At 48.4% G+C, this 15,000-nt stretch overlaps 1 protein-coding gene across 4 annotated transcripts in view; it reads left to right on the top strand.

The window, feature by feature from the left end:
• Positions 1 to 15,000, top strand: part of DACH1 (dachshund family transcription factor 1) — a 363,503-nt gene that overhangs the window by 155,727 nt on the left and 192,776 nt on the right. The gene's annotated exons all lie outside the window — the stretch shown is intronic.

Genomic DNA, 15,000 nt, shown 5'->3' with positions numbered 1-15,000 from the left:
CAGAGAAAGGTTCAAATTCCTTGGATTGGGACTAGCCATAACAAACGATTCTTGAAATTGTGATTGTTTTGGATCTTCTCCTTCTTATATCCCATATAAGTCATCTTATACCTTAGACATCTCCCTAAGTCACTTCCAAAGCTTATCTCTTTCTCCTGGACTTAAACAGTTCTTCAGTTTCTTTTACCTAGGGCTGTGATGGTGGACCTATGGCATGCGTGCCAGGGGTGGCATGCAAAGGACTCTCTGTGGGCATGCACGCTGTCGCCAGCTGCTCTTCTGGTTTCCAGCATACATGTCAACTGGTCTTCGCAGGTGCCAGAGCGCTGGAAAACAGCCAAAAAATGGTATTTTAGGCTGCTTTTGGGGCCATTTGGGGGGGGCATTTTTGGCCTGAAAAATGGCCTGAAAATGACCTGAAAACAAGCATGCATGTGCTGGCCAGCTGGTCTTTGGATTTCTGGCATTCTGGCACGCACACATCCATGTGCATGCAGGGACTGAAAAGGTTCACCATCACTGGCCTAGGGAATGATTCTTGCACATATTCTATCAACATCATCTTTAAGGATCCATTTGAAGACATGATAGAAATATGGCAACTGAAAATTCTATGATGCCATTCTTACCTAGTGAATATTAAGATTCGGGGAATATTTGAAAATACAGTTTCCACAGCTTTCTTCTTTGTGTCTCTGCTTCCTCCACTTATTTTTCCCCCTCTCTTTCTTTTCCTTCACCTACTCTTCATTTCATTCCCTCTCTATGTGTTTGTATTTAAATCTCTTGGTCTGCAGTTTGATGATTGCTGGAAAATTCTTTCATTTATAAAAGAAAAAAAAGTACAAGTGTCCTTTTATTTTGCATACTATTGGTTCTGTAAGAGTATAGGATGTCTTTATTTGGGGGAAAAATGAAAATTGAAATGATGGAAATTGCATTGATTTTCTCTAAACAGAAATGAACACACTGGAGAAGGGGAGATGGTCAGAGAGATAAGGAATCTCCAAAAATACCTTCATCTTCTGTATATAGGCCAGATGTCTAGATTCCTCTTCTGTTCTCCATCTCAAGGTCAAACAGTAATAATTGCAAGCAATAGCGGTAATTCTTGCCCACTTACCAGTCATACACATGGTTATTTGTTGTTTTTTTGTAGGAAATGAAGATGGGTTTCCCGGTTCTTGAAATTTTGTCTCAGTTATCACATTCATTAAGAAAGTGTAACAAGGAGGGTAGAGGTGGGAAAAATACTCAAATTGAACAGACAAGAAGCAGATGCAGAAAGAGATAAAGATCTTAGAGATGAATGTGGGAGACAAGTCAAAAAGAAAAAAAAACATAGCAATTAAAGTATTGAAGCGGGCAAGAGATGAGGGAGGGATGCAGTGGAGTACCCCAAGGCTCTGTTTTGGGCACAGTACTCTTCAACATCTTCATCAATGATTTGGATTGTAGGAATAAATGGGGAACTCATCAAATTTGCAAATGACACCAAGCTGGCAGGAATAGCCAACACTCCAGAAGATAGGCTAAAGATACAGAAGGATCTTGACAAACTTGAACATTGGGCACTATCTAATAAAATGAAATTCAATGGTGAAAAGAGTAAGGTTCTACATTTAGGCAACAAAAATGAAATGCACAGGTACAGTATAGGTGGTACCTTGCTCAACAGTAGTAACTGTGAAAGGGATCTTGGAGTCCTAGTGGACAACAATTTAACTATGAACCAGCAGTGTGCAGCAGCTGCCAAAAAAGCCAACACAGTTCTAGGCTGCATCAACAGAGGGATAGAATCAAGATCACGTGAAGTGTTAATACCACTTTATAAGGCCTTGGTGAGGCCACACTTGGAATACTGCATTCAGTTTTGGTCGCCACAATGTAGAAAAGATGTGGAGACTCTAGAAAGAGTGCAGAGAAGAGCAACAAAGATGATTAGGGGACTGGAGACTAAAACATATGAAGAATGGTTGCAGGAACTGGGTATGTCTAGTTTAATAGAAAGAAGGACTAGGGGAGACATGATAGCAGTGTTCCAGTATCTCAGGGGTTGCCACAAAGAAGAGGGAGTGAAACTATTTTGCAAAGCACCTGAGGATAGGACAAGAAGCAATGGGTGGAAACTAATCAAGGAGATAAGCAACTTATGCTGATAGTATGCTGATAGTATACCTGGCTCCTTGCTATACATCAGCGGCCCTGCCTGAACTCCTCGAGCTGATCGCATCGGTGGTGGTTGAGACCACCAAACTTTTAGTTATGGGGGATTTTAACCTGCCATCGATGGGAGAAGCATCAGAGGGGGTTCGGGAGTTCATGGCTTCCATGACAGCCATGGACCTGACTCAATTGATTCAGGGCCCAACACACGAGGGAGGTCACACCCTGGACCTCATTTTTGTCTCTGGCCAGTGGTTGAGTGATCTGGGTGGAGGGGATTTAACCATCACTCCCCTGTCATGGTCAGATCACTCACTCCTTCGTCTTGACTTCCCTGGTGCTACCTCCCACTGCGGGGAGGCGGAACTGGAAAGCATTAGATGGTTCCGCCCCAGGCGCCTGATGGAACCGGATAGGTTCCAGACGGAGCTTGGGCCACCACCTGTAACCCTGACCCGCCCCCGGGTAGAGGACCTGGTGGTCGCGTGGAATAATGCGACTACCGGGGCCTTGAACCGGGTGGCGCCTTTGCGGCCTCTCCGGTGGCAACGATCCACCCTGGCCCCTTGGTTTACCGAGGAGCTAAGGGTGATGAAATGCCGCAAGAGATGCCTAGAGAGTCGTTGGAGATCCTCCCATTCCGAATTTGATCGAACACAGGCACGAGCCCATTTAAGGACGTACCTTGTGGCATTGAGAGTGGCCAAACGCCAATACTGTGCCACTCTCATTGCATCCGCAGAGAACCGCCCTGCCGCCCTGTTTCGGGTGTCCCGCTCCCTCTTGTTTCAGAGGCCGCGGGAGGCCCCTCTACAGGGCAGAGCAGAGGAATTTGGGAAATATCTGCAGGATAAAATCGCTCAAATCCGGAGGGATTGGGTCCCTGTCAGTGGTCCAACGGAGACGTCCGTGGCGAGTCTTGAGGATTCGACCTGGGAGGAGTTTGACTTGGTTGCCATCGAGGATTTGGACAGAATGCGTGGACGACTGCGACCCACCACATGTTTATTGGACCCGTGCCCCTCCTGGCTTGTACTGGCATCCTGGGAGGTTACACGAGACTGGCTCCTGGGCCTAGTGAACGCTTCGTTGAGCAGGGGGTCTCTCCCGGCCGCCTTGAAAGAGGCGGTGGTGAGACCCTTGCTCAAGAAGTCTTCCCTGGACCCTTTGGAGCTGGCCAATTATCGTCCTGTCTCCAACCTTCCCTTTCTGGTGAAGGTTGTAGAGAGTGTGGTGGCTTACCAGTTTCCACGACATCTGGAGGAAAATGATTATCTAGACCCGCGCCAGTCTGGCTTCCGCCCCGGTCACAGCACGGAGACGGCCTTGGTCGCGTTGGTGGATGATCTCTGGAGGGCCAGAGATAGAGGTTGCTCCTCTATCCTGGTCCTATTAGACCTCTCGGTGGCTTTTGATACCATCGACCATGGTATCCTGCTGCGCCGGCTGGAGGGGTTAGGGGTCCGGGGCACCATTCTGCGGTGGTTCGGCTCCTACCTTTCTTGCCGGACGCAGCGTGTGTTGGCAGGGGAGGAGAGGTCGACCCTATGCGCCCTTACCTGTGGGGTGCCACAGGGGTCGGTCCTCTCGCCACTCCTGTTCAACACATATATGAAGCCGCTGGGTGAGATCATCCGTGGTTTCGGGGTGGGATATCATCTGTACGCTGATGATACTCAGCTATACTTTTCCACCCCGAACCACCCCAACGAGGCCGTTGAAGTGATGTCCCGGTGTGTGGAAGCCGTACGGGTCTGGATGGATGACAACCGACTCAAACTCAACCCCTCCAAGACGGAGTGGCTGTGGGTACCGGCTCCCTGGTTCAGCCAATTAATTCCATCATTGGCCATCGGGGGCATTCAACTCGCCCCCGTGGAGCGGGCGTGCAATTTGGGCGTCCTCCTGGATGCCCGGCTGTCCATGGATGACCATGTGACAGCCGTGGCAAGGGGGGCGTTCCACAAGGTTCGCCTGGTGCGCCAATTGCGCCCCCTACTGGACCGGGACGCCTTACGCACGGTCATTCATGCGCTGGTGACGTCTCGCTTGGACTACTGTAACGCTCTCCACATGGGGCTTCCCTTGAAATGCACCCGGAGGCTACAGTTGGTCCAGAACGCAGCCGCGCAGGTAATTATGGGGAGTACTAGGTACTCCCATGTGACATCGTTCCTGCACGAGCTGCACTGGCTTCCTGTGGTCTATCGGGTGCGTTTCAAGGTTTTGATAATGATCTTCAAAGCGCTCCATGGCTCAGGACCTAGTTACCTGCGGGATCGTATTCTGCCCCATACATCCCTGTGACCAATCCGCTCGCACAGAGAGGGACTCCTCCAGGTGCCATCCACCAGGCAGTGCCGGGGGGCGGCACCTAGGAGTAGAGCCTTCTCTGTGGCGGGCCCAGCCCTATGGAATGACCTCCTCCCGGATATTAGGAATACCTCTGACCTCCGCTCCTTTCATGTAAAGCTCAAGACCCACCTATTTCAAGTTGCTGGCCTGGCTCAACTTTGATCCAATTATATCGCTCCTGACGGGTTTTTTATTTTTATTTGGGATATTTTAATTGCATTCAATTTACTTAGGGGTTTTTAAACATTGTGTTTTTACTTGTTTTTATCTACCAGTTCACCTCCTCCTTGTATATGTATATGTCTTGGTATATGTTTTTGTTATATGTATGTTTGTCTATATATTTATTTCCTATGTTTTGTTGTACGCCGCCCCGAGTCCTTCGGGAGAGGGTGCGGCTAAGAAATAAATATTTATTATTATTATTATTAACTTAGAACTGAGGAGAAATTTCCTGACAGTTAGAACAATTAATCAGGGGAACAACTTGCCTCCAGTAGTTTTTTTTTTTTTTTTTTTAAAAGTTTTATTGGTTTTTACAAATATTTTGGGGAAAAGGGTACATAAGTATGGAGAAAAATTTTGACAGCTACATCATACGGAAGGTTGTCTTCCCCGGGATCTTACATCTCTCTCTTATTTTATATATATCAAAATATCATTATTACATACATATTAGCAGTTTAGGTTTACCTCAGATTCTTTAACATCTTCAATCATTTACTTTATATCACTTCTAACCATTTCATTGTATTAACAATTGCAATACACTTTTAATTCATTTCTGTGACCTGAGCCTCATTGCTGCCTCCTCTCCCCTGTCTGCTGGCAGAGCCATGGCCCCTCCCCCTTTCATATCTTGTGTACTGTCTCTTGTTCCGTCTAGAAGAGTCTTGTGTTTTTCCATGAAGGCTTCTGCCTCCAATACTGTATTAATTCTCACTCTACCGCCCTCCCAGAAAATCAACAAGCCTTCTGGAATTAGCCATCTAAACCAGATATTTTTTTCATACAATTTTTTAGTTAAAAAGAAGAATTTATTCCTCTTATCTCTTATTCTTTTTGGTATCTGTTTTAAAATGGTTATTTCTTTATCCTTATATCTTAAAGGTTCCCCCCTTTGAACCCCTAGAATCTCATCTTTTGTAGTCTTTCTAAAAAAAAATTAACATGAACTTCCCTTGGAACATTGTGTGTTCTAGCATATGCTGAATTGATTCTATATATCAGGTCAATATCCCACCCTAGCTGTTGTTTATCTCTTTTAGTATAGTCAGCTAACATTGTTATCATAGTCTCCCTTAAGTCTTCACCCTCCGTTTCAGGTATATTTTGAAATTTAAGAAAGAAAGACATCATTTCAAATGCCATTTTTTCCATGTAGTTTTCAATTCCAGCATATATATTTTTTGTAGTGCCTTCACCTCTTCTCCCATCCTCACAGCACACTCCTCCTGGACGTCTATCTTCTGTCTATTTTGTGAAGTCTGTTGTTGATTCTCTCTGAGTTGTTCCTTTAGGTCCGCCAACTTCTTTTTAATTTCGTCCTGTCCCTTTATAAGTGTCTGGGACATTTGATGGAACATTTCTTGAGACTGCTGTTTCCCCTCGGAAGCTTTAGGTTGTATTGCCTCCAGTAGTTGTGAATGCTCCAACACTGGAAGTCTTTAAGAAGATGTTGGATAGCCATTTGTCTGAAATGGTATAGGATTTCCTGCCTAGGCAGGGGGTTGGACTAGAAGACCTCCAAGGTCCCTTCCAACTCTGCTATTGTATTGTATTGCATTGTATTATGATGGATAGATTATTTTTGTTTGTGTTGTTTTGATTTGCTTCTCTTTTCCTCTCTCTCTCTCTCTCTCTCTCTCTCTCTCTCTCTCTCTCTCTCTCTCTCTCTCTCTCTCTCTCTCTCTCTCTCTCTCCATTTTTGTAGGTAGGTGATATGATTAGAAGTTAGGATAGAAAGAAAATGTTTTTTAACAAAGGATGATATGATTAAAAGTTAGAATAAGAGATAGAAATAAGAGAAAAGGGGAATATGAGTGTATGCACTTTTATGTAACAAAATTAGAGAAATAATAAGAGAAAATATGGAACAATCAAATAGTGACAGATTGCAACTTTATATAAATATGTATTAGAAATATATAAATTGGTTGAATATAGTAACTTTGACTAATGCTATTAGTTTACTTGTTTTAGAATGTATGACACCCAGGTGCCAAACTGTTCGCACGATAGACATTTTATCTTTAAATAAATAAATAAAAAACTTTTTTTAAAAAGTGTAACAAGTGATCTAGTGATCACATTCCAGGTGAAATAAGATGGCTAGCCAGAGATCACCTTAGAAGAATCAAGAATCTTGGTGGGCTTCCTTGATCTTGTGTTTATCAGCTTGATCTGCCTTCCTTTTAGATTTTCACATCTTTCAATGCTGAACCAAAATAGTCACCAGTGGTGGGAAACAATCTTAAGGCTAACTCAGCCTTTTAAGAGTCTGTGTAATACTCGGGGTAAACTGCAATTTCCCACTTTGCTTCTCCTGTAATGTTGTGCATTTCTGGTGGAAGAGAAACTTGGTTTCCCCTCCTTTAATGGGGATGTAGGAATTACACAGATCTATTTCCCCAGTGGTGTGAAGCTCTAAGGCTGTTTTTTATTATGGACATTCTCTGGCAAGGAGCAATTACTAGAGGCTTATGGCTCTTTGTAAAAATAGTCTTTCTACAGAAATAGACAATCTGAAGGCAGCTGAAGGCAGATAGTACATAAGACTCATAAGTTTATTGCCATGCATTAAATTCCTAGGGAAAGCCCCCATCTCAAGGAGGGACTTCTGACAGTATCTCTTTGGCTTGTTTTTTTGTTTGTTTGTTCCTATGCTTTCCAGAAATTCTTGATATGCAGCTGAAGACAGGCAGATAAAGAGTAACTTTTGTTTATTAATTTTCACTGATCATATTTAAAGACCGCCCATCTCCTTCGTAGAGTGATTGTGGTCAGTGTACAGACGCAAAATGTCTCAGCGTCTCCAAAATAGTCGAAAAGCAGGAAGCTGTTCACTCCTGAGTAAAGTTGCAAAATCTATAGACCAAGGATGGGTCCCGATAGGCATTACTGACGGTTTGCTCGTCTGCACGCATGTGCAGTGCAATAAATATTGTTCTGCGTATAGCGCAGAAGCGAAAAACAAGACGGTGCCGTCTGTGGCACCACCCGGAGAACTGGTCCGGGTGGTGGCTTGGCAGGCCTGCGTCGCTACCGGTTCCAGCAACTCAGGCAGCCAAATCATTATCAGTTCAGTCGAAATGGTACAAACCGGTAGGAATCCACCTCTGCTACAGACAGATAATAAATCACCTTGAATATTATTTATTTATTTATTTATTTATTCATATTTATAGACCGCCCCCTCTCCCGAAAGGGACTCGGGGCGGTGTACAGTCACTAAAATACGTTATAAAATACATACAAAACAGTTAAATAATTAAATACGTAGGTGGAGGAGGTTGCAAGACTGTACATAGAATAATAAATATTAAATATAGTATATAGTGTATTAAAAACTTTTTAAAACCCCAAACCCAATTAAAATGAATAAATCCCCGGGAGGTAGAACTAAGAAAGTGCCAGGCCAGCTGATTGAAATAGGTGAGTCTTTAACTTTTGCCGGAAGGAACGGAGGTCGGTGGTAGTTCGAATGTCAGGGGGGAGGTCATTCCAGAGGGTTGGGCCCCTCACAGAGAAGGATCTACTCCTAGGTGTCGCCCGCTGGCATTGACTAGCAGACGGCACCAGGAGGAGCCCCTCTCTGTGTGAGCGGATAGGTCGCAGGGACGTGTGTGGTAGGATGCGATCCTGCAGGTAACTAGGTCCACTGCCATGGAGCGCTTTAAAGATGGTGATCAATACCTTGAAACGCACCCGAAAGGCCACAGGTAGCCAGTGCAGCTCGCGCAGGAGAGGTGTTACGTGGGAGTAACGTGTACTTCCCATAATAACCCGCGCGGCTGCGTTCTGAACTAGCTGCAGTCTCCGGACGCGTCCCAAGGGAAGCCCCATGTAGAGAGCATTGCAGTAGTCCAGGCGAGACGTCACCAGCGCATGAGTGACCATGCGCAGGGCACTCCGGTCCAGTAGGGGGCGCAATTGGCGCACCAGGCGAACCTGGTGGAACGCCCCCCTTGCCACGGCTGCCACATGGTCCTCCATTGACAGCCGGGCATCAAGGAGGACGCCCAAATTGCGCGCCCGCTCCACAGGGGACAATTGTTCGCCCCCTATGGCCAGCGATGGAGTCAGCTGGCTGAACCGAGGCGCCGGTAACCACAGCCACTCGGTCTTGGAGGGGTTGAGTTTAAGTCTGTTGTCCCCCATCCAGACCCCGACGGCTTCCAAACACCGGGACATCACTTCGACAGCCTCGTTGGGGTGGTTTGGGGTTGAAATATACAGCTGAGTATCATCAGCGTAAAGATGGTACTCAACCCCAAAACCACGGATGATCTCACCCAGCGGCTTCACATATGCGTTGAACAGGAGAGGCGAGAGGACCGACCCCTGTGGCACCCCACAAGTGAGTGGCCTCAGGGACGATCTCTGCCCCCCTGTCAACACACATTGCTTCCGGTCGGAGAGGTAGGAGCCGAACCACCGCAAAACGGTGCCTCCGACTCCCATCCCCTCCAACCGGCGCAATAGGATACCATGGTCGATGGTATCAAAAGCCGCCGAGAGGTCTAATAGGACCAGGATAGAGGAGCAACCCCTATCTCTGGCCCTCCAGAGATCATCGACCAACGCGACCAAGGCTGTCTCAGTGCTGTGCCCGGGTCGGAAGCCGGACTGGCGTGGGTCTAGATAGTCGGATTCGTCTAGGTGTCGCGGGAGCTGCTGCGCCACCACATTCTCGACAACCTTCGCCAGAAAGGGGAGGTTGGAGACTGGACGATAGTTAGCTAGCTCCATTGGGTCGAGCGCAGGCCTCTTGAGCAAGGGTCTCACCACCGCCTCTTTCAAGGCGGTTGGTAAGTATCCCTCACTCAGTGAGGCGCTCACCAGGCCCAGGAGCCAGCCTCGTGTCACCTCCCAGGCTGCCAGTACCAGCCAGGAGGGGCACGGGTCCGTTAAACAAGTGGTGGGTCGCAGCCGTCCACGCAGCCTGTCCAAATCCTCGGGGGCAACAGAGTCAAACTCCTCCCAGAATGGTCCCTCAAGACTCGCTGTTGGCGGCTCGTCTGGTCCACTGACGGAGGTCCACCCGCTCCGGATCTGATCGATTTTGTCCTGAAGATATTCCCCAAACTCCTCTGCTCTACCCTGTAAGGGTGTCTCCCGCGCCCCCTGCGATAAGAGGGAGCGAGTCACCCTAAACAGGGCGGCAGGGCGGTTATCCGCGGACGCAATAAGAGCAGCACAATGTCTACGTTTGGCCGCTCTTATTGCCACAAGGTAAGTCCGCAAATAGGCTCTTACCTGTGTTCGGTCAGATTCGGAGCGCGAGGATCTCCACCTGCTCTCTAGACGTCTCCTGTGGCGCTTCATCACCCTGAGCTCCTCAGTGAACCAAGGAGCCCGGGTGGGTCGATGCCGCAGGAGAGGTCGCAACGGCGCAACCCGGTCCAAGGCCCCAGTCGTCGCCCTATTCCAGGCAGTCACTAGGTCCTCGGAACGGGAGCGGGACAAGGCTACAGGTATTGGCCCAAGCTCCGTCAGGAATCTATCAGATTCCATCAGGTGCCTGGGGCGGTACCAGTTTATAGAGTCTGGTTCCGCCTCCTCGCGGTGGGGGATAGCGCCAGGGAAGTCCAGCCGGAGGGATGAGTGGTCTGACCATGACAGGGGCGTGATAACTAAATCCCCTATTCCCAGATCACTCGTCCACTGTTCAGATACAAAAATGAGGTCCAGTGTGTGGCCCCCTTCGTGAGTGGGGCCCTGCACTAATTGGGTCAGGTCCATGGCCGTCATGGAAGCCATGAACTCCCGAGCCACCTCGGAAGCCGCTCCCGTTGACGGCAAGTTGAAGTCCCCCATGACCAGAAGTCTGGGAGTCTCAACTGCCGTCGCTGAGATTAGCTCGAGGAGCTCGGGCAGGGCTGCTGATGCATAGCGAGGAGCCAAGTATACAATCAGCAAGCCCCACTGCCTCCCTGGGCCCCAACTCACACCAAGGGACTCACACCCGGGTATCTGAGGAACAGTGAACTCCCTCGGCTCTAAACATTCCCGCATAACCACCGCCACCCCACCACCCTTACCCAGGGCCCGAGGCTGATGGAATGCTCGAAAACCCGGTGGGCACATTTCCACGAGGGGTAAACCACCTTCGTGGCCCAACCAGGTCTCCGTTATCCCTGCAAGGTCTAGCTCCCCCTCTGAGATCAACTCATTAATGAGGGGGGCCTTGTTGATGACAGACCTTGCGTTGCAAAGCATCAGCCGCAGGCCCTGGCTCTGTAGCACCTGTCCACCTAGGCTGCAGGGGTTGGTACAAGCGACCGGGCGTAACCAGCAGCCACGGTCTCCCAACCGACCTTGGGATCTTATCCTGTCCTCGCATCCCCTCCTCCCCGCGACCGTTGTAATAGGACAACCCTCTGCTATCGTGACCTTTATATTCCCCCCCTCCACCGCATCCCCGTCCTTCCTGGACTCACCCGTCTGTCCGGCTCTGGCCGTCCTCCCGGTCTGATTAACCCTCCCCCCCACCCTGGGACCCCCTAAAAACAGTATAAAACATTTTACTAAAAAGCCCCTCAGCTTCCTCTTCTTCCACCTCTCGGGGTTCACGAACCCGTCATCAAGGCTGGCCCTTGAGAGAGCCAAGGGCCATACCTGCGAGAGAGGGGCCTCCCGCAGGCGAAACAGGTCTGTCCTCGAGTAAATTGGTAGGTTGTTGACCATCCCGATAAGGTAGGGGTGCAGATGATATAAAAGTTAATAGTTGAAAACCAGTGGGCTAGAGTCTCAATGGAGGGCAGAAGATTTTTTTCAATGTCCAGGTGGTACTCAGAACTTGGAGAGAAAGGGGGGGGAGAGCAAGCCATGATTAGATGTCCCAGATGGTAGGGGGAAAGGCGAAGATGGTAAATGGTAAATGGTGGTAAAGGATAGATGATAGTTCCATTCATCTGTTCCATGGTGGATGTAGCCCCCCCGATGGAAGGGGGGGGATTCTTGGCCCAGCTGCTTGGCTCTCAATGTTAGTCTGCTCGAGCCAGCAGGGGCCCGGGAGGGGGGGGAGAGGGAGTAGCCAGAGACAAACAGCCAGGAATAACAAGATGACAAAATATCCCAGGGGGTTCTCTGGCTGCAACTTCCTCCATTCAGCCATCGTCGCAGCCATCTCCCCTTGTCTCTTCCAGCAGTCTCCGTCCACCTCCCAGTCCTTCTCACCTATCAGATGTTTCCTGTTTCTCTCCCTCAAGTTCTTCGATGTTTCAAGGATCTCTCCGGTGCCTCCAATGCTTCCAATGCCTCCGGAGCCTCTCACCCCCTTCCTCTCACTCTCCTTCAGCTTTTCCGGCTCTTTTCCAGCTCTTTTGAGGTTTTTCGGTGTTTCTCCTCTATTCCCTCTATTCCTGGTGTTTCTCAGCGTTTCTCGGCGTTTACAGCCGTTTACAGCCCTCCAGTCCTCTCCTCCTCCAGCCCTCCAGTCCTCTCCTCCCTCCGGTCTTCACCGACCACCCTGGCGGGCCAAAACAAGCCCAAAACATGCCTGGGTGGTCGGGCTATCAAACTCTCGGCTGTGCATTATCTCGCAACTTGAAAAGAGAAATGGAATTGGAGTATGAGTGATGTCAGTATAGCTCCTAGGCAGAGATGGGTGGCGCATAAATTAACACCCAGCACAGTGGTGGGATACGAACGGTATGCCCCAGTACGGGTGTACTGGTGCCTTCTGGGAGAACCAGCTCCGGAGGGCCCGCCTGCCCGCCTGTGCTCCGTACCTGTATTTGAGCCGATCGGGGCTTTCACGCATGCGCATGGAGTGTACGGCGCCTACGCAACGCTCCGCCGAGCAGCTGGAGTGTTGCGGAGTCATTGCGGGTGGTAAGTACTGATGCGCGCACTGCACGTGTGCTGTGCATGTGCATGTGGTGGATGTGCGGCCCTGTTGCACCATGCTGGTTGCATCAGGATCCACAACCCACCACTGGCCCAGCACCACAAATGTGAGCATGCACGTGGCCTCCTGGGCTTGTGCTTTGCTTGTCTGCGTTCCTTACGCGCATGCACACAGCTTCAAAAACATGGCTAAATAGAATGGCATAGCACCGTAGTGGGTGGGCACGTCTACCTCCCAGTCACAACTACCAGTTCACCCAAAACGGTACCGAACCAACAGCAGCCCACCACTGGTCCTAGGTAGGAGAAGATCTCCTGAGTTTAAAGGGTTCCTGATGAGTGCCATGCTGATCCTGCTTGTATTCAAAACAGTGAGCAGCAGGACTGATGATGTTCCCTACTCAGGTAACGAAATGTCTATAAGCAATCAACCAAGCTCAGAAAGCAGAATTCTACAGCTGTGCATCCTACTCACAAACAAACCAAAGCTATGAATCTTGTAGTGGACTGCAGTGGCTAATGGCTGGGTGATGGCTTATTAATTTATTTGGTTTGTTTAATTAATTAATAAAGTATTGCTATGCTGCTGTATTCCCAATAGCCTGAGTGGCACAGAAGTGGATGGAAACTTAATCTAGACAAAATGGAATTGTTGACAGGAAGTGGTAAACCATACTTTCCTGGAGGGGGGCTACAGCCTCCCAAAATGATAAATTCAGGGATGAAATTTCCCAATTTCAGTTTAAGGTATCTCTTTGTGAAGAAATTGTCTTTAAATCACTAGTTCACTTGGCATATTTTTTTAATGAGAGATGGGAGGATCTCCATCTATAAAACCCTTCCATTGGTTGATAGATTCATCTGTACTTATTGTGAATCATGTCATCCTTAGAAGTTGAATGGAAGGTCCAACCTCTTTGCTTGCTTGAAAAATATTGTGGGGGGTAAGATACCCCTAACACCCCTTAGGGGGAGTGTTCTGTTAAGAAACAGCCTGTTGTGCCTTAAAATGGCTTCTACTGTACTGCCGTACAATGGCTTCTACTGTGTAGTGCAGTGGAGTTGCCGTGGTAATGGTTTCACCCTACTCCACAAGGGGGTTTCCTCTGGTAAGGGGGAAAATCCAACATTAGAGATTATGTTTGGTCTAGACATTTTCCCCCTATAAAGAAATTCCCTGGGCAACACCAGGTTATCGGCTAGTAGAATATAAAGAGAGGACAGGTTTCTGGCTTCTCCCCCTCCCCCCAGAAGAGTTTCTAACAGGGGAGATAGGAAAGGTTCCTTTGGTGTGAAGTCCTTTCTGCACAGCTTCCCATTCACTGGAACCAATGGAGGATAATACAATGATTCCCAGCGACTGTGATTTTGCACACAATCCTAGCCGAGAGCTAATGTTGTGAACTGTGCCCTGTGTTGCAGGACAACAATTCAGTGATTCTCATTGTGCGTATGAGTGGTGCCCTCCAGAAATGAATTAATTCAATAATTAAAGGCTGCTGCAATTGCATATTATCCGTCCATAGGAGATGCATCCTGCCATGTCTCTGAAGGAGACCTGGCGTGAGTTGCCTTCAAGAGGGAGACCGACTCCTAAGGCTGCTCTGAGACCTTTCCTTCCGCATGTGCCTTCTGCAAGCCAACCGTTTTGAAGATAAGTAGATGTGTTGCCATTATCACTTGAGGAAAGGACGTGTCTGAATTGGCTGATGCCTGGCAAAGAGCAAAAGGAACAGCTGGGGCTCTCACGTCCCCATGAAGAAGGGATTGCGGAGCCCAATGTGTTTTCCCCATCTACAACCGGCATTATTCTAATTGGTGATATGAAGCGTTCCACTTTCTCTGTGCCAGAGCTGCTCTTCTCCATCCTGTCCTCCCTTCTCCCAAGCTTGCTTCTGTTTCCAGTCTCCTCCTCAGTGATGGAGGGGGTGGGGTTCACTTTGATTCTTAGCATTGCGTTGAAGCCTTGTTGGGTCTCGTATATTTCTCGAATTACGAATATTTCCTTATTTCTGAATCTTCTCTAAATCTGGTCTGTTACCCTTTTTCCTCTGAAATGAAACCAGTAGTAGACGGATTGGGCTTGGCCCTCAATAAATGACATGACTTAGCAATTTCACTATTATAGTCATGATCTAAAAGATTGGAGACTAAAACATATGAAGAACACAGTGGGTGGATCCTGCCGGTTTAACAACCAGTCCTGCGATCTCGTGCTCCTTGCGTGTGCACAGTTTTAAGAATACTTACCTTCCACATTGTTGCTGGGGAGTAACACAGCTGAGGAGCGGCAATCCGGTCTGCTGCACGAAGAATCAGCTGAGAAGATGAAGGTCGGTATAGCGGAGGGGTGGGAAGGTGGGCCCACCTGACCATCGAAGCTACCAATCAGAATTGGTAGAATCC

This window comes from Natrix helvetica (assembly GCF_964273705.1).
Source record: "Natrix helvetica genome assembly, chromosome: 3".
NCBI classification, from domain to species: domain Eukaryota; kingdom Metazoa; phylum Chordata; class Lepidosauria; order Squamata; family Natricidae; genus Natrix; species Natrix helvetica.
This window is presented reverse-complemented; position numbering and strand designations above follow the sequence as displayed.